The 18953-nt window shown below is 49.1% G+C and overlaps 1 protein-coding gene across 10 annotated transcripts in view; it reads right to left on the reverse strand.

Moving 5' to 3' along the window:
- The window catches only part of LOC134923475 (uncharacterized), a 196963-nt gene that overhangs the window by 89084 nt on the left and 88926 nt on the right, over positions 1 to 18953 (reverse strand). The window lies entirely within an intron of this gene.

The raw sequence follows: 18953 nt of genomic DNA on the forward strand, positions 1-18953 counted from the left end.
GCGCCACACTATTTTATTCTCCCTCTATGGGGGTCGTGGACCCCCACGAGGGAAAATAAGTGTCGGTATGCCGGCGGTCGGGCTCCCGGCGCCGGTATACTGAGCGCCGGGAGCCCGACCGCCGGTATACAGAAGACCACCCTTAGTACCATCTGGTATAGATGGTTCCGCAGAAGCCTTCGGCACTTTAAGACTTTTTAACAGTGTGAGCTGGCTCCTCCCTCTATGCCCCTCCTCCAGACCTCAGTATAGGAACTGTGCCCGAGGAGACGGACATTCTCGAGAGAGGAATTACTATTAAATTTGTGGCGAGATTCACACCAGCTCACACCATCCATAAACAACATGTCGGCTAACATGGCCTTTAACATAAGTCATGCCAACCAGCATGCATAACGTAACAACAACAGCTGTAAACATCTGAACACATGAAAAATGTGCAAAAAAGATAAACGTAATCAGCAGGAAAAATGAGCACTGGGCGGGCGCCCAGCATCCTATACGGACTACGAAAAAAGGATTTACCGGCAGGTAATTAAAATCCTATTTTCTTTTACGTCCTAGAGGATGCTGGGGTCCATTTTAGTACTATGGGGATATACCAAAGCTCCCAGTACGGACGGGAAAGTGCTAATGTTCCTGCAGAACTGACTGACCAAATTTTAGGTCATCAGCAGCCAAGGTGTCAAACTTATAAAACTTAGCAAACGTGTTTGCACCTGACCAAGTAGCTGCTCGGCAGATTTGCAATGCCGAGACACCCCGGGCAGCTGCCCAGGACGAACCCACTTTCCTTGTAGAGTGGGCTTTTACCGAAGTCGGTAACGGCAATCCTGCCGTGGAATGAGCGTGCTGAATGGTACCCCTGATACAACGTGCAATAGTCTGCTTAGAGCAGGACCCCCAATCTTGTTGGGGTCATAGAGGACAAAGATTCTGTTTTCCTTATCCTAGCCGTTCTTGCAACATAACTCCTCAACGCTCTGACGACATCCAAGGATTTTGAGATGGCTGTGGTGTCAGAAGCCACTGGCACCACCACTGGTTGGTTGATATGAAAAGAAGACACAACCTTCGGAAGAAAGTGCTGACATGTTCTCAGTTCAGCCCTATCTTCATGAAATATTAAGTAAGGACTCTTGTGTGAGAGAGCTCCTAACTCAGACACCCGTCTGCCTGAGGCCAAGGCCAATAGCATGACCACTTTCCAAGTGAGAAACTTCAACTCTACGTCTTGTAGAGGCTCAAACCAGTCCGATCTAAGGAACTGCAACACCACATAAAGATCCCATGGCGCCGCAAGAGGCACAAAGGGAGGTTGGATGCGCAGAACCCCCTTTACGAACATCTGGACCTCAGGAAGAGAAGCCAATTGTTTTTGAAAGAAAACTGACAAGGCCGAAATCTGAACCTTGATAGATCCTAATCTCAGTCCAGCATCCACACCCGCCTGTAGAAATAGGAGAAGACGTCCTAATTGAAACTCCACCGCAGGCGACTTCTTGGATTCACACCAAGATACATATTTTCTCCAAATACGATGGTAATGTTTGGACGTTACCCCTTTCCTGGCCAGAATAAATGTGGGAATGACTTCATTGGGAATACCCTTACGGGCTAGGATCTGGCGCTCAACAGTCATGCCGTCAAACGCAGCCGCGGTAAGTCCTGATAAACTAACGGCCCCTGCTGGAGCAGGTCCCCGCAAAGAGGAAGAGGCCAAGGATCTTTCAGTAATAACTCCTGAAGATCTGGATACCAGGCCCTCCTTGGCCAGTCTGGAGCAATGAGAATTGCTCGAACTCTTGTTCTTCTGATGATCTTGAGATCCTTTGGAACAAGTGGAAGTGGAGGGAACAGATACACGGACTGAAACACCCACTGGGTCACCAGTGCATCCACTGCTATTGCTTGTGGGTCTCTCGACCTGGAACAATATGTCAGAAGCTTCTTGTTGAGACGAGATGCCACCATGTCCACTTGAGGAATGCCCCAACGACTTGTTACCTCCGCAAAGACTTCTGGGGGAGTCCCCATTCTCGTGGATGGAGATCGTGTCTGCTGAGGAAGTCTGCTTCCCAGTTGTCCACTCACGGAATGAAAATTGCCGACATAGCTTTTGCATGTCTTTCTGCCCAGAGGAGTATCTTTGTCACCTCTGCCATTGCCGCCCTGCTTTTTGTTCCGCCTTGACGGTTTATGTATGCTACTGTCGTTACATTGTCTGACTGGATCTGTATGGGACGACCTTGAAGAAGGTGTGCCGCTTGATGAAGGCTGTTGTACACAGCTCTCAACTCCAGAATGTTTATGTGAAGGAGTACTTCTTGACTTGACCATCGTACTTGGAAGCTTTCTCCTTGCGTGACTGCTCCCCAACCTCGGAGACTTGCATCCGTGGTCACCAGGATCCAGGCCTGAATCCCAAACCTGCGTCCCTCCAGGAGGTGAGAAATTTGTAGCCACCACAGGAGCGAAATTCTGGCTTTCGCTGACAAGATTATCCTTTGATGCATGTGGAGATGCGACCCTGACCACTTGTCCAGTAGGTCCCACTGGAAGACCCTGGCATGGAATCGGCCATATTGTAGCGCCTCGTAAGCCGCTACCATTTTCCCCAACAGGCGTATGCACTGATGAATTGATACTGTTCTTGGTCTCAAAAGTTGTTTGACCATGCTCTGGAGTCTTTTCCACAGGTAGAAATATTCTCTGTACCTCGGTGTCCAGTATCATTCCCAAAAATGATAATCTCATTGTCGGTTCCAATCGGGATTTTGGACAGTTGATGATCCAACCGTGCTGTTGAAGCACTTTCAGGTATAATGCTATGTTCTGGAGTAGCTTGTCCCTGGATCTTGCTTTTATGAGGAGATCGTCCAAGTATGGAATTATGTTGACTCCTTGTTTGCGAAGGAGAACCATCATCTCTGCCATCACCTTGGTGAAAATTCTCGGAGCCGTGGAAAGCCCGAACGGTAATGTCTGGAATTGGTAGTGGCAATCCTGAACCGTAAACCTCAGGTATGCTTGATGTGGCGGGTAAATGGGGACATGCAAGTAAGCATCCTTGATGTCCACTGACACCAGAAATTCCTTTTCTTACAAGCTGGAAATCACCACTTTCAAGGATTCCATCTTGAATTTGAATCTTTTCAAATAAAGATTCAGAGATTTTAGGTTTAAAATCGGTCTGAACGAGCCATCCAGCTTCGGTACCACAAACAGGCTTGAAAAAATAGGATTTTAATACCTACCGGTAAATCCTTTTCTCCTAGTCCGTAGAGGATGCTGGGGACTCCAAAAGGACCATGGGGTATAGACGGGATCCGCAGGAGACATGGGCATACTATAAAGACTTTGAATGGGTGTGAACTGGCTCCTCCCTCTATGCCCCTCCTCCAGACCTCAGTTGTAGGAACTGTGCCCAGGGAGACGGACATTTCGAGGAAAAGGATTTTTGTTACACTAAGGGTGAGATACATACCAGCTCACACCACAAACACACCGTACAACTGGATTAGCAGGAATACCAGAAACAGTATGAACGAAAAACAGCAACAAGCTGAACATAACCGATACACAACCTTCGTGTAACCGAAAACAAACACTAACAATACAACTGCAAGTAACAGTCCGCACTGGGATGGGCGCCCAGCATCCTCTACGGACTAGGAGAAAAGGATTTACCGGTAGGTATTAAAATCCTATTTTCTCTTACATCCTAGAGGATGCTGGGGACTCCAAAAGGACCATGGGGTCTATACCAAAGCTCCAGACCGGGCGGGAGAGTGCGGACGACTCTGCAGCACCGATTGAGCAAACATGAGGTCCTCATCAGCCAGGGTATCAACCTTGTAAAACTTAGCAAATGTGTTTGAACCCGACCACGTAGCTGCTCGGCAAAGCTGAAGTGCCGAGACCCCTCGGGCAGCCGCCCAAGAAGAGCCAAACCCAGCGTGCAATAGTCTGCTTGGAAGCAGGATTTCTAATCTTGTTGGAAGCATACAGGACAAACAGAGCCTCCGTTTTCCTAACAAGAGCCGTTCTGGCGACATAAATTTTCAAAGCTCTTACGACGTCGAGAGACTTTGGCACCGTCACGGCATCCATAGCCACAGGCACCACAATAGGTTGATTTATGTGAAACGAAGAAACCACCTTCGGCAGAAATTGTTGCCGAGTCCTCAATTCCGCTCTAACCACATGGAAAATCAAATATGGACTCTTATGAGACAGAGCCGCCAATTCTGACACCCGTCTAGCGGACACCAAGGCCAAAAGCATGACCCCTTTCCAAGTGAGAAATTTCAACTCCACCTTCCGCAAAGGTTCAAACCAGTGAGACATAAGAAATTGTAACACTACGTCAAGATCCCACGGTGCCACGGGTGCCACAAACGGAGGATGGATATGCAGCACTCCCTTCACAAAAGTCTGAACTTCAGGAAGGGCAGCCAATTATTTTTTAAAGAAAACAGATAAAGCCGAAATCTGCACTTTGATGGAACCCAATTTCAGGCCTACATCCACACCTGCCTGCAAAAAATGGAGGAAACGACCCAGCTGAAACTCCTCCGTAGGAGCTTTCTTGGCTTCACACCACGACACATATTTTCTCCAAATACGGTGATAATGCTTCGCCGTGACCTCCTTTCTAGCCTTAAGGAGAGTGGGGATGACTTCCCCGGGAATACCCTTTCGAGCTAGGATTTGGAGTTCAACCTCCACGCCGTCAAACGCAGCCGCGGTAAGTCTTGAAATACGCACGGCCCCTGCAGTAACAGGTCCTCTCTGAGAGGAAGCGGCCAAGGATCTTCTATGAGCAATTCCTGAAGATCCAGATACCAGGCCCTCCGTGGCCAATCTGGAACGACGAGCACTGCCGGAACCCTCGTTCGTCTTATGATCCTCAACACTTTTGGAATGAGAGGAAGTGGAGGGAACACATGCACCGACTGAAACACCCACGGAGTTACCAGGGTGTCCACTGCACTGGCTTGGGGGTCCCTTGACCTGGAACAATACCTCGGAAGCTTCTTGTTGAGGCGAGACGCCATCATGTCTATTTGAGGAATCCCCCAACGCCTTGTCACTTCTGCAAATACCTCTTGATGAAGAGCCCACTCTCCTGGGTGGAGATCGTGTCTGCTAAGGAAGTCTGCTTCCCAGTTGTCCACACCCGGAAGGAAGACTACTGACAGAGCGCTTGCGTGCTTTTCCGCCCAGCGGAGAACTCTTGTGGCCTCCGCCATCACCGCTCTGCTCTTTGTTCCGCCCTGGCGGTTTACGTACGCCACTGCTGTTATGTTGTCCGACTGAATCAGGACAGGTAGACCTCGAAGAAGCTTTTCAGCTTGCAGAAGGCCTTTGCAAATGGCTCTTAACTCCAGAACATTTATGTGGAGACAAGATCCTGGCTTGACCATTTTCCCTGGAAACTTCTTCCTTGTGTGATTGCTCCCCAGCCTCGGAGACTTGCATCGGTGGTCAGCAGGACCCAATCCTGGATCCCGAACCTACGTCCCTCTAGAAGATGAGAACTCTGCAGCTACCACAGGAGAGAAATTCTGGACCTGGAAGATAGACTTATTTTCCGGTGCATGTGTAGGTGAGACCCGGACCATTTGTCCAGCAGGTCCCACTGAAACACCCGGGCATGAAACCTGTCAAACGGAATGGCTTCGTATGCCGCAACCATCTTCCCTAGCACTCGAGTGCATTGATGAATCGACACTCTTGCCGGTTTCAGAATCTCTTTCACCATGCCTTGGATCTCCAGAGCTTTTTACGCCGGAAGAAACACTTTGTAGTTCCGTGTCCAGGATCATGCCCAAGAAAGGCAGCCGAGTTGTCGGAATCAACTGGAACTTTGGCAAATTTAGAATCCAACCATGATGTTGCAGAACCGTCAGGGAGAGCTCCACATTTCTTAGCAACTGCTCCTTCTATCTCGCCTTTATCAGGAGATCGTCCAAGTACGGGATAATTGTGATACCCTGCTTGCGTAGGAGTACCATCATTTCTGCCATGACTTTGGGCTTTCCACGGCCCCGAGGGTCTTCACCAAACGGCAACGTCTGAAATTGGTAATGAGAATCCTGCACCGCAAATCTCAGGAAAGCTTGATGTGGAAGATATATCGGGACGAGTAAGTAGGCATCTTTTATGTCGACTGATGCCATAAAATCCACCCCTTCTAGACTGGAAATCACAGCTCAAACAGATTCCATCTTGAACTTGAAAGTTTTCAAATACAGATTGAGGGATTTTAGGTTCAGGATCGGTCTGACCGAGCCGTCCGGCTTTGGCACGACAAAGAGGCTTGAATAGAACCCTTCTCCCCGTTGGGACGGGGGAACCGGGACAATGACACTCTGTTGACACAGCTTTTGTATCGCAGCATTTACTACTTCCCTTTCTGGGATAGAAACTGGCAAGGCTGATTTGAAAAGTCGGTGGGGGGGGGGCATCTCCTGAAACTCCAGTTTGTACCCTTGGGGCACTATGTCTAAGACCCAAGGATCTAGGCCCGATTGAAACCAGACCTGACTGAAGATTCGGAGACGGGCCCCCACTGGCACGGACTCCCGTAGGGGAGCCCCAGCGTCATGCGGTGGACTTGGCAGAGGCCGGGGAGGACTTTTGGTCCTGGGCGCCAGACACTGCAGGCGACCTTTTTCCCCTTCCTCTACCTTTTGAAGCGAGGAAGGACGAGCCCCTTCCTTTTTTGTATTTATTAGGCCGAAAGGACTGCATCTGATAATGGGGTGCCTTTTTCGGTTGTGCGGGAACATAAGGAAGAAAAGATGACTTACCCGCTGTAGCGGTCGACACCAGGTCAGCAAGGCCGTCACCAAACAAGACACTACCTTTATAAGGGAGAGCTTCCATAGCTTTCTTGGAGTCGGCATCAGCATTCCATTGATGAATCCACAGCGCTCTCCTGGCCGAGACTGCCATGGCATTGGCCCTTGATCCCAAGAGGCCAATATCCCTCGCTGCATCCTTTAGGTAAGCTGCAGCGTCCCTGATATAACCGAGAGTCAAAATAATGTTATCCCTATCTAGGGTATCCTAAGATGCCAAATTATCAGCCCACTTAGCAATAGCACTACTCACCCATGCCGACGCCACGGCAGGTCTGAGGAGTGCACCCGTAGTGACATAAATGGCCTTTAATGTCGTTTCCTGCTTATGATCCGCAGGATCCTTGAGGGCAGCAGTGTCAGTAGACGGAAGCGCCACTTTCTTGGACAGCCGGCACAGAGCCTTGTCTACATTGGGAGACGACTCCCACTTTTCCCTGTCGTCAGAGGGGAAAGGATATGCCATAAAAATTCTCTTGGGAATCTGCCACCTTTTGTCAGGCGACTCCCAAGCTTTTTCACAAAGAGCGTTCAGTTCATGAGAGGGGGGAAACGTCACCTCAGGCTTTTTCCCTTTAAATAAACAAACCCTTGGATCTGGAACAGGAGGCACCTCAGAAATATGTAAAACATCTTTAATTGCCACAATCATGTACTGAATACTCTTAACCAATTTTGGATGTAAACTGGCCTCACTAGTCCGTGTCAGTATTAGTATCTGCCATCTGGGTAAATGAATGTTTCTGTGACCCTGAGGGGGCCTGTACCTGAGACAAGGCGTCCTCCATGGATTTTCTCCACGTTTGTATCTGAGAATCAGATTTATCCAGCCTCTTAAGACAATAACGCCACATTTGCATTCAATGTACTCAACATATTCACCCAATCAGCAGTCGGCGGTGCCGACAGAGTCACTCCCAAATCCTTCTCTGCGCCCCCAGTAACTTCCTCCGGGGAGGAGCACTCAGCCTCAGACATGTCGACACACTGTACCGACACACACACACTCACACTGGCAATAGGGGACAGACCCACAGGGAAGCCTGTTGGAGAGAACACAGAGGGAGTATACCAGCTCACACCCCAGCGCCCATATACTACAAAAAAATAATATATGATCACTGCGCTGTTTTATATACATACATATAGCACCAATTTACTGTGCCCCCTCCCCCCCCCCCCCCTCCCCCCCGCCGTTTTGCACCCAGTGCTTTTTAAGGAGAGTGGAGGTCCGGGCCAGCGTCTCTGCATGCTCTGTTAAGAGAGAAAATGGCGCTGGTAAGCTGTGCGGGCTAAGCCACGCCCTACCCGGTGCGCTGTAGTCCCGCTCAAATTAAAAAAAAATAAGATTTTACTTACCGATAAATCTATTTCTCGTAGTCCGTAGTGGATGCTGGGGACTCCGTCAGGACCATGGGATCAGCGGCTCCGCAGGAGACAGGGCACAAAAATAAAGCTTTAGGATCAGGTGGTGTGCACTGGCTCCTCCCCCTATGACCCTCCTCCAAGCCTCAGTTAGGATACTGTGCCCGGACGAGCGTACACAATAAGGAAGGATATTGAATCCCGGGTAAGACTCATACCAGCCACACCAATCACACCGTACAACTTGTGATCTGAACCCAGTTAACAGTATGACAAACGTAGGAGCCTCTGAACAGACGGCTCACAACAATAACAACCCGATTTTTTTGTAACAATAACTATGTACAAGTATTGCAGACAATCCGCACTTGGGATGGGCGCCCAGCATCCACTACGGACTACGAGAAATAGATTTATCGGTAAGTAAAATCTTATTTTCTCTAACGTCCTAAGTGGATGCTGGGGACTTCGTCAGGACCATGGGGATTATACCAAAGCTCCCAAACGGGCGGGAGAGTGCGGATGACCCTGCAGCACCGAATGAGAGACTCCATGTCCTCCTCAGCCAGGGTATCAAATTTGTAGAATTTAGCAAACGTGTTTGCCCCTGACCAAGTAAATGCTCAGCAAAGTTGTAAAGCCGAGACCCCTCAGGCAGTCGCCCAAGATGAGCCCACTTCCTTGTGGAATGGGCTTTTACTGATTTTGGCTGTGGCAAGCCTGCCACGGAATGTGCAAGCTGAATTGTACTACAAATCCAGCGAGCAATCGTCTGCTTAGAAGCAGGAGCACCCATCTTGTTGGGTGCATACAGGCTAAACAGCGAGTCAGATTTTCTGACTCCAGTCGTCCTGGAAACATATATTTTCAGGGCCCTGACAACGTCAAGTAACTTGGAGTCCTCCCAGTCCCTAGTAGCCGCAGGTACCACAATAGGTTGGTTCATGTGAAAAACAGAAAACACCTTAAGGAGAAATTGAGGACGAGTCCTCAATTCTGCCCTGTCAGAATGAAAAATTAAGTAAGGGCTTTTATATGATAAAGCCGCCCATTCTGACACACGCCTGGCTGAAGCCAGGGCTAATAGAATCTTCACCTTCCATGTGAAATATTTTAAGTCCACAGTGGTGAGTGGATCAAACCAATGTGACTTTAGGAAACTCAAAACAACATTGAGATCCCAAGGTGCCACTGGGGGCACAAAAGGAGGCTGTATATGCAGTACCCCTTTTACAAACGTCTGAACTTCAGGCACTGAAGCCAGTTCTTTCTGGAAGAAATTCGACAGGGTCGAAATTTGAACCTTAATGGACCCTAATTTTAGGCCCATAGACAGTCCTGTTTTCAGGAAATGTAGGAAACGACCCAGTTGGAATTCCTCTGTAGGGACCTTCTTGGCCTCACACCACGCAACATATTTTCGCCAATTGCGGTGAAAATGTTTTGCGGTTACATCCTTCCTGGCTTCGACCAGGGTAGGGATGACTTCATCTGGAATGCCCTTTCAGGATCCGGCGTTCAACTGCCATGCCGTCAAACGCAGCCGCGGTAAGTCTTGGAACAGACAAGGCCCCTGCTGGAGCAGGTCCTTTCTTAAAGGTAGAGGCCACGGTTCTTCCGTGAGCATCTCTTGAAGTTCCGGGTACCAAGTCCTTCTTGACCCATCCGGAACCACGAGTATCGTTCTTACTCATCTCCTTCTTATGATTCTCAGTACTTTTGGTATGAGATGCATAGGAGGGAACACATACCATGACTGGTACACCCACAGTGTTACCAGAGCGTCCACCGCTATTGCCTGAGGGTCCCTTGACCTGGCGCAATATCTGTCTAGTTTTTTGTTCAGGCGGGACGCCATCATGTCCACCTTTGGTTTTTCCCAACGGTTTACAATCATGTGGAAGACTTCCCGCTGAAGTCCCCACTCTCCCGGGTGGAGGTTATGCTGAGGAAGTCTGCTTCCCAGTTTTCCACTCCCGGAATTAACACTGCTGAGAGTGTTATCACATGATTTTTCGCCCAGCGAAGAATCCTTGCAGTTTCTGCCATTTCCCTCCTGCTTCTTGTGCCGCCCTGTCTGTTTTCGTGGGCGACTGCCGTGATGTTGTCCCACTGGATCAATACCGGCTGACCTTGAAGCAGAGGTCTTGCTAAGCTTAGAGCCTTGTAAATTGCCCTTAGCTCCAATATATTTATGTGGAGAGAAGTCTCCAGACTTGATCACACTCCCTGGAAATTTTTTCCTTGTGTGACTGCTCCCCAGCCACTCAGGCTGGCATCCGTGGTCACCAGGACCCAGTCCTGAATGCCGAATCTGCGGCCCTTTCATAGATGAGCACTCTGCAGCCACCGCAGAAGAAACACCCTTGTCCTTGGAGACAGGGTTATCCGCTGATGCATCTGAAGATGCGATCCGGACCATTTTCCCAGCAGATCCCACTGAAAGGTTCTTGCGTGAAATCTACCGAATGGGATCGCTTTGTAAGAAACCACCATTTTTCACAGGACCCTTTGTGCAATGATGCACTGATACTTTTCCTGGTTTTAGGAGGTTCCTGACTAGCTCGGATAACTCCCTGGCTTTCTTCTCCGGGAGAAAACATCCTTTTCTGGACTGTGTCCAGAATCATCCCTAGGAACATTAGACGTGTCGTCGGAAAAAGCTGCGATTTTGGAATATTTAGAATCCACTCGTGCTGTCGTAGAACTACTTGAGATAGTGCTACTCCGACCGCCAACTGTTCTCTGGACCTTGCCCTTATCAGGAAAGCGTCCATATTTCTTTTAAGAAGAATAATCATTTCGGCCATTACCTTGGTAAAGACCCGGGGTGCCGTGGACAATCCAAACGGCAGCGTCTGAACTGATAGTGACAGTTCTGTACCACGAACCTGAGATACCCTTGGTGAGAAGGGCAAAATTTGGACTTGTAGGTAAGCGTCCCTGATATCCAGTGACACCATATCGTCCTGGTTCGCTATCACTGCTCTGAGTGACTCCATCTTGATTTGAACCCTTGTATGTAATTGTTCAAATCTTTTAGATCTCACCGAGCCGTTTGGCTTCAGTACCACAATATAGTGTGGAATAATACCCCTTCCCTTGTTGTAGGAGGGGTACTTTGATTATCACGTGCTGGGAATACAGCCTGTGAATTTTTTTCCAATACTGCCTCCCTGTCGGAGGGAGACGTTGGTAAAGCAGACTTCAGGAACTTGTGAGGGGAAGACGTCTCGAATTTCCAATGTACACCTGGGATACTACGTGTAGGATCCAGGAGTCCTCTTGCGAGTGAGCCCACTGCGTGCTGAAACTCTTGAGATGACCCCCCACCGCACCTGAGTCCGCTTGTATGGCCCCAGCGTCATGCTGCGGACTTGGCAGAAGCTGTGGAGGACTTCTGTTCCTGGGAATGGGCTGCCTGCTGCAGTCTTCTTCCCTTTCCTCTAACCCTGGGCAGATATGACTGGCCTTTTGCCCGCCTGCCTTTATGGGTACGAAAGGACTGAGACTGAAAAGACTGTGTCCTTTTCTGCTGAGATGTGACTTGGGGTAACAAAAGTGGATTTTCCAGCTGTTGCCATGGCCACCAGGTCCGATGGACCGCCCCTTTATACGGCAATACTTCCATGTGCCGTCTGGAATCTGCATCACCTGACCACTGTCGTGTCTATAAACATCGTCTGGCAGATATGGACATCACATCTACTCTTGATGCCAGAATGCAAATATCCCTCTGCGCATCTCGCATATATAGAAATGCATCCTTAAAATGCTCTATAGTCAATAAAATATTGTTCCTGTCAAGGGTATCAATATTTTCAGTCAGGAAATCCGACCAAGCCCCCCCAGCGCTGCACATCCAGGCTGAGGCGATTGCTGGTCGTAGTATAACACCAGTATGTGTGTATATACTTCATAGGATATTTTTCAGCTTCCTATCAGCTGGCTCCTTGAGGGCGGCCGTATCTGGAGACGGTAACGCCACTTGTTTTTATAAGCGTGTGAGCGCCTTATCCACCCTAAGGTGTGTTTCCCAACTCGCCCTCACTTCTGGCGGGAAAAGGTATACCTCCAATAATTTTCTATCGGAGGAAACCCACGTATCATCACACACTTTAATTTATCTGATTCAGGAAAAACTACAAGTAGATTATTCCCACCCTACATAATACCCTTATTTGTGGTACTTGTAGTATCAGAAATATGTAACACCTCCTTCATTGCCCTTAACATGTAACGTGTGGCCCTAAAGGAAAATACGTTTGTTTCTTCACCGTCGACACTGAAGTCAGTGTCCGTGTCTGTGTCGACCAACTGAGGTAAATGGGCGTTTTTACAAGCCCCTGACGGTGTCTGAGACGCCTGGACAGGTACTAATTTGTTTGCCGGCCGTCTCATGTCGTCAACCGACCTTGCATCGTGTTGACATTATCACGTAATTCCTAAATAAGCCATCCATTCCGGTGTCGACTCCCTAGAGAGTGACATCACCAATACAGGCAATTTGCTCCGCCTCCTCACCAACATCGTCCTCCTACATGTCGACACACACGTACCGACACACAGCACACACACAGGGAATGCTCTGATAGAGGACAGGACCCCACTAGCCCTTTGGGGAGACAGAGGGAGAGTTTGCCAGCACACACCAAAAACGCTATAATTATACAGGGACAACCCCTTATACAAGTATTTTCCCTTATAGCATTTTCACATATGTAATCATATCGCCAAATAAGTGCCCCCCCTCTCTGTTTTAACCCTGTTTCTGTAGTGCAGTGCAGGGGAGAGCCTGGGAGCCTTCCTCACAGCAGAGCTGAGCAGGAAAATGGCGCCGTGTGCTGAGGAGAATAGGCCCCGCCCCCTAAAACGGCGGGCTCTTCTCCCGGAGTTTGTGAGATCTGGCAGGGGTTAAATACATCCATATAGCCTCAAGGGCTATATGTGATGTATTTTAGCCATAAAAAAGGTATAATACATTGCTGCCCAGAGCGCCCCCCCCAGCGCCCTGCACCCTCAGTGACCGCTGGTATGAAGTGTGCTGACAACAATGGCGCACAGCTGCAGTGCTGTGCGCTACCTTATGAAGACTGAAAGTCTTCTGCCGCCTGTTTCTGGACCTCTTCAACTTCGGCATCTGCAAGGGGGGTCGGCGGCACGGCTCCGGGACGAACCCCAGGGTGAGACCTGTGTTCCGACTCCCTCTGGAGCTAATGGTGTCCAGTAGCCTAAGAAGCAAATCCATCCTGCACGCAGGTGAGTTTACTTCTCTCCCCTAAGTCCCTCGTAGCAGTGAGCCTGTTGCCAGCAGGACTCACTGAAAATAAAAAACCTAAAAACTTTTTCTAAGCAGCTCTTTAGGAGAGCCACCTAGATTGCACCCTGCTCGGACGGGCACAAAAACCTAACTGAGGCTTGGAGGAGGGTCATAGGGGGAGGAGCCAGTGCACACCACCTGATCCTAAAGCTTTATTTTTGTGCCCTGTCTCCTGCGGAGCCGCTGATCCCATGGTCCTGACGGAGTCCCCAGCATCCACTTAGGACGTTAGAGAAATAAGATTTTACTCACCGGTAAATCTATTTCTCGTAGTCCGTAGTGGATGCTGGGGACTCCGTAAGGACCATGGGGAATAGACGGGCTCCGCAGGAGACTGGGCACTCTAAGAAAGATTTAGTACTACTGGTGTGCACTGGCTCCTCCCTCTATGCCCCTCCTCCAAACCTCAGTTAAGGAAACTGTGCCCGGAAGAGCTGACATTACAAGGAAAGGATTTTGGAACCCATGGTAAGACTCATACCAGCCACACCAATCACACCGTATAACTTGTGATAAACTTACCCAGTTAACAGTATGAACAAACAACAGAGCATCAACCAATGGATGCCAACATAACATAACCCTTTAATAAGCAATAACTATATACACGTATTGCAGAAAGTCCGCACTTGGGACGGGCGCCCAGCATCCACTACGGACTACGAGAAATAGATTTACCGGTGAGTAAAATCTTATTTTCTCTAACGTCCTAGTGGATGCTGGGGACTCCGTAAGGACCATGGGGATTATACCAAAGCTCCCAAACGGGCGGGAGAGTGCGGATGACTCTGCAGCACCGAATGAGCAAACACAAGGTCCTCCTCAGCCAGGGTATCAAACTTGTAGAACTTTGCAAAGGTGTTTGAACCCGACCAAGTAGCAGCTCGGCAAAGCTGTAATGCCGAGACCCCTCGGGCAGCCGCCCCAGAAGAGCCCACCTTCCTTGTGGAATGGGCTTTCACTGATTTTGGATGCGGCAATCCAGCCGCAGAATGAGCCTGCTGAATCGTGTTACAGATCCAGCGAGCAATAGTTTGCTTTGAAGCAGGAGCACCCAGCTTGTTGGATGCATACAGGATAAACAGCGAGTCAGTCTTCCTGACTCCAGCCGTTCTGGTTACCTAAATCTTCAAAGCCCGGACTACGTCAAACAGCTTGGAATCCTCCAAGTCACAAGTAGCCGCAGGCACCACAATAGGTTGGTTCAAATGAAAAGATGACACCACCTTTGGCAGAAATTGCGGACGAGTCCGCAATTCTGCCCTGTCCATATGGAAAACCAGATAGGGGCTTTTACATGACAAAGCCGCCAATTCTGACACACGCCTAGCCGAAGCTTAGGCCAACAGCATGACCACTTTTCACGTGAGATACTTTAGCTCCACAGTCTTAAGTGGCTCAAACCAGTGGGATTTCAGGAAACCCAACACCACGTTAAGATCCCAAGGTGCCACAGGTGGCACAAAAGGGGGCTGAATATGCAGCACTCCCTTAACAAACGTCTGAACCTCAGGCAGTGAAGCCAGTTCTTTTTGAAAGAAAATGCATAGGGCCGAAATCTGGACCTTTATGGACCCTAATTTTAGGCCCATAGTCACTCCTGACTGTAAGAAGTGCAGGAATCGACCCAGCTGGAATTCCTTTGTAGGGGCCTTCCTGGCCTCACACCAAGCAACATATTTTCGCCATTTACGGTGATAATGCTTTGCTGTCACGTCCTTCCTAGCCTTTATCAGCGTAGGAATAACTTCATCCGGAATGCCTTTTCCCGCTAGGATTCGGCGTTCAACCGCCATGCCGTCAAACGCAGCCGCGGTAAGTCTTGAAACAGACAGGGCCCTTGTTGCAACAGGTCCTGTCTGAGAGGCAGAGGCCATGGGTCCTCTGTGAGCATTTCTTGCAGTTCCGGGTACCAAGTCCTTCTTGGCCAATCCGGAACAATGAGTATTGTTCTCACTCCTCTTTTTCTTACAATTCTCAGCACCTTTGGTATGAGAGGAAGAGGAGTAAACACATAGACCGACTGGAACACCCACGGTGTTACTAGTGCGTCCACAGCTATCGCCTGAGGGTCCTTGACCTGGCGCAATACCTTTTTAGCTTTTTGTTGAGGCGGGACGCCATCATGTCCACCTGTGGCAGTTCCCATCGATTTGCAATCTGCGTGAAGACTTCCTGATGAAGTCCCCACTCTCCCGGGTGGAGGTCGTGCCTGCTGAGGAAGTCTGCTTCCCAGTTGTCCACTCCCGGAATGAACACTGCTGACAGTGCGCTTACGTGATTCTCCGCCCAGCGAAGAATTCTGGTGGCTTCTACCATCGCCCCCCTGCTCCTTGTGCCGCCTTGGCGGTTTACATGAGCCACTGCGCTCTGACTGGATCAGAACCGGTTGGTCGCGAAGCAGGGTCTCCGCTTGACCACAGCGTTGTATATGGCCCTTAGTTCCAGGATATTGATGTGAAGGCAAGTCTCCTGCCTAGACCACAGCCCTTGGAAATTTATTCCCTGTGTGACTGCCCCCCACCCTCGGAGGCTTGCATCCGTGGTCACCAGGACCCAGTCCTGAATGCCGAATCTGCGACCTTCGAGAAGGTGAGCACTCTGCAGTCACCACAGGAGAGACACCCTGGCTCTGGGGGATAGGGTGATTAACCGATGCATCCGAAGATGTGATCCGGACCACTTGTCCAGTAAGTCCCATTGGAAGGTCCTCCTATGGAACCTGCCGAAGGGAATGGCCTCGAATGATGCCACCCTCCTTCCCAGGACTCGAGTGCAGTGATGCACTGACACCTGTTTAGGTTTTAATAGAATCCTGACCAGTGTCACAAGCTTCTGAGCTCTCTCTATCAGGAGATAAACCCTTTTCTGGTCTGTGTCTAGGATCATGCCTAGGAGAGGCAGATGAGCTGTAAGAACCAACTGCGACTTTGGAATATATAGAATCCAGCCGTGTTGCCGTTTCACTTCCAGAGAAAGTGATACGCTGTTCAGCAACTGCTCTCTTGATCTCGCTTTTATGAGGAGATCGTCCAAGTACGGTATAATTGTGACACCTTGCTTGCGCAGGAGCACCATCATTTCCGCCAATACCTCAGTGAAAATCCTCGGGGCCGTGGAAAGCCCAAACGGCAACGTCTGAAATTGGTAATGACAATCATGTACCGCAAATCTCAGGTACGCCTGATGGAGGTGGATAAATGGGAACATGAAGGTATGCATCCTTTATGTCCAGAGATACCATAAAATCCCCCCCTTCCAGGCTGGCGATGACCGCTCTTAGCAATTCCATCTTGAACCTTTTCAAGTATAGGTTCAGGGATTTTAAATTTAAAATGGGTCTGACCGAACCGTCCGGTTTCGGGACTACAAACAGGGTTGAGTAATATCCCCTCCCTTGTTGAAGCAGGGGAACCTTGACCACCACCTGTTGAAGATACAATTTGTGAATTGCATTTAACACTATCTCCCTTCCCGGGGGAGAAGCTGGTAGGGCCGATTTGAAAAACCGGCGAAGAGGCACCTCTTCGAATTCCAGCTTGTAACCCTGAGAAACAATTTCTATTGCCCAGGAATCCACCTGTGAGTGAACCCAGATGTGGTTGAAAACTCAAAGACGTGCCCCCACTGGGGCGGGCTCCTTTAGCGGAGGCCCAGCGTCATGCGGTGGATTTTGTAGAGGCCGGGGAGGACTTCTGTTCCTGGGAACTAGCTGTGTTGTGCAGCCTTTTTCCTCTGCCATTACCTCTGGCAAGAAAGGACGCACCTCGTACTTTCTTGTTTCTTTGTGATCGAAAGGACTGCATTTGATAATGTGGCGCTTTCTTAGGCTGTGAGGGAATATAAGGCAAAAAATTTGATTTACCAGCTGTAGCTGTGGAGACCAGGTTCGAGAGACCTTCCCCAAACAATTCCTCACCCTTGTAAGGTAAAACCTCCATGTGACAACACAGCCGGCGCGTTGTGTCACACAGTGGTAAAAGACACGCAGCTACTTCCCTAGCCCTGGTCTAACCCATGGACTACACTGATTGCTGATTTGTATTTGGCTATGTACTAGGCAATATTGTATTATATTGTATGATGTTATTGTTACAAGGGTACAGTTATGTTTTCGATGTATATATATGAATGTATTGGTTATTGTGTTATAGTTTGTAAAATAATGTTTCCCCCATGTAACTGCTCAGATAACCTGTGTGTTTGCTGTTGGGTAGATACAGCCAGTCTCAGATGTCAGGCCATACAACCCCCTCATTCTTCCCCACACAATGGATTCCAGGCCACACAATCAGATTAAGTAAGGTTAATTTAGTTAACATCTATTGTGGCCTAGGGAACATGCCTGGGCATGTGAAAGTAGGTTTGCTCTGAAACTGCTCTACGGGTGTCGCCTTATGGTAGGAAAGACAAAGGTTTTGATAATAGCAAACAGGGGAGGTGAGAGAGATCTGGGAGAGAAGGTGGGAGAGTGACAGGAGACTGGCTAAGAAGTAATGTTCTGCCAGGAGTTCCAGGAGGGAATTGTGTCGAATTGGATCACAGAAGTGTGCTGAGCTGTTTATAACCCATTCTGTTCAATAAACCACTGTTGGTTTTTCATCTACCACCATGACTGAGTGATTTTGAACCCAGTATCCTCACACTCCATATGCCTCTTTGAGTCGGCATCACCTGTCCATTGCCGGATCCATAGAAATCGACATAGCGTTGATTCTAGAACCCAGTAGACTAATGTCTCTTTGAGCATCTCTCATATATAAGACAGCATCTTTTATATGCCCTAGGGTCAATAAAATGGTATCCTTATCTAGGGTCTCAATTTCCGCTGATAAGGTATCTGTCCATGCTGCTACAGCGCTACAAACCCAGGCCGACGCAATCGCCGGTCTGAGTAAGGTACCAGAATGTGTGTAAATGGACCTCAAGGTAACCTCCTGCTTGCGGTCAGCAGGATCCCTGAGGGTAGCCGTATCTTGGGATGGCAGCACTACCTTTTTGGATAAGCGTGTCAATGCTTTGTCCACCCTAGGGGAGGATTCCCACCGTATCCTGTCCGTTGGCGGGAAAGGATACGCCATAAGAATCCTTTTGGGAATCTGCAGTTTTCTGTCTGGAGATTCCCAAGCTTTTTCACATAATTCGTTCAACTCATGTGAGGGGGGGAAAGGTTACCTCAGGTTTCTTTCCCTTATACATGTGTACCCTCGTGTCAGGGACAGGGGGTTCCTCTGTAATATGCAAAACATCTTTTATTGCAATAATCATATATCGAATACATTTAGCCAATTTTGTCTGTAACTGTGCATCATCGTAGTCGACACTGGAGTCAGAATCCGTGTCGGTATCTGTGTCTACTATTTGGGATAGTGGGCGCTTCTGAGACCCCGAAGTTCCCT

Source organism: Pseudophryne corroboree, chromosome 1, assembly GCF_028390025.1.
Source record: "Pseudophryne corroboree isolate aPseCor3 chromosome 1, aPseCor3.hap2, whole genome shotgun sequence".
Lineage (NCBI taxonomy): Eukaryota > Metazoa > Chordata > Amphibia > Anura > Myobatrachidae > Pseudophryne > Pseudophryne corroboree.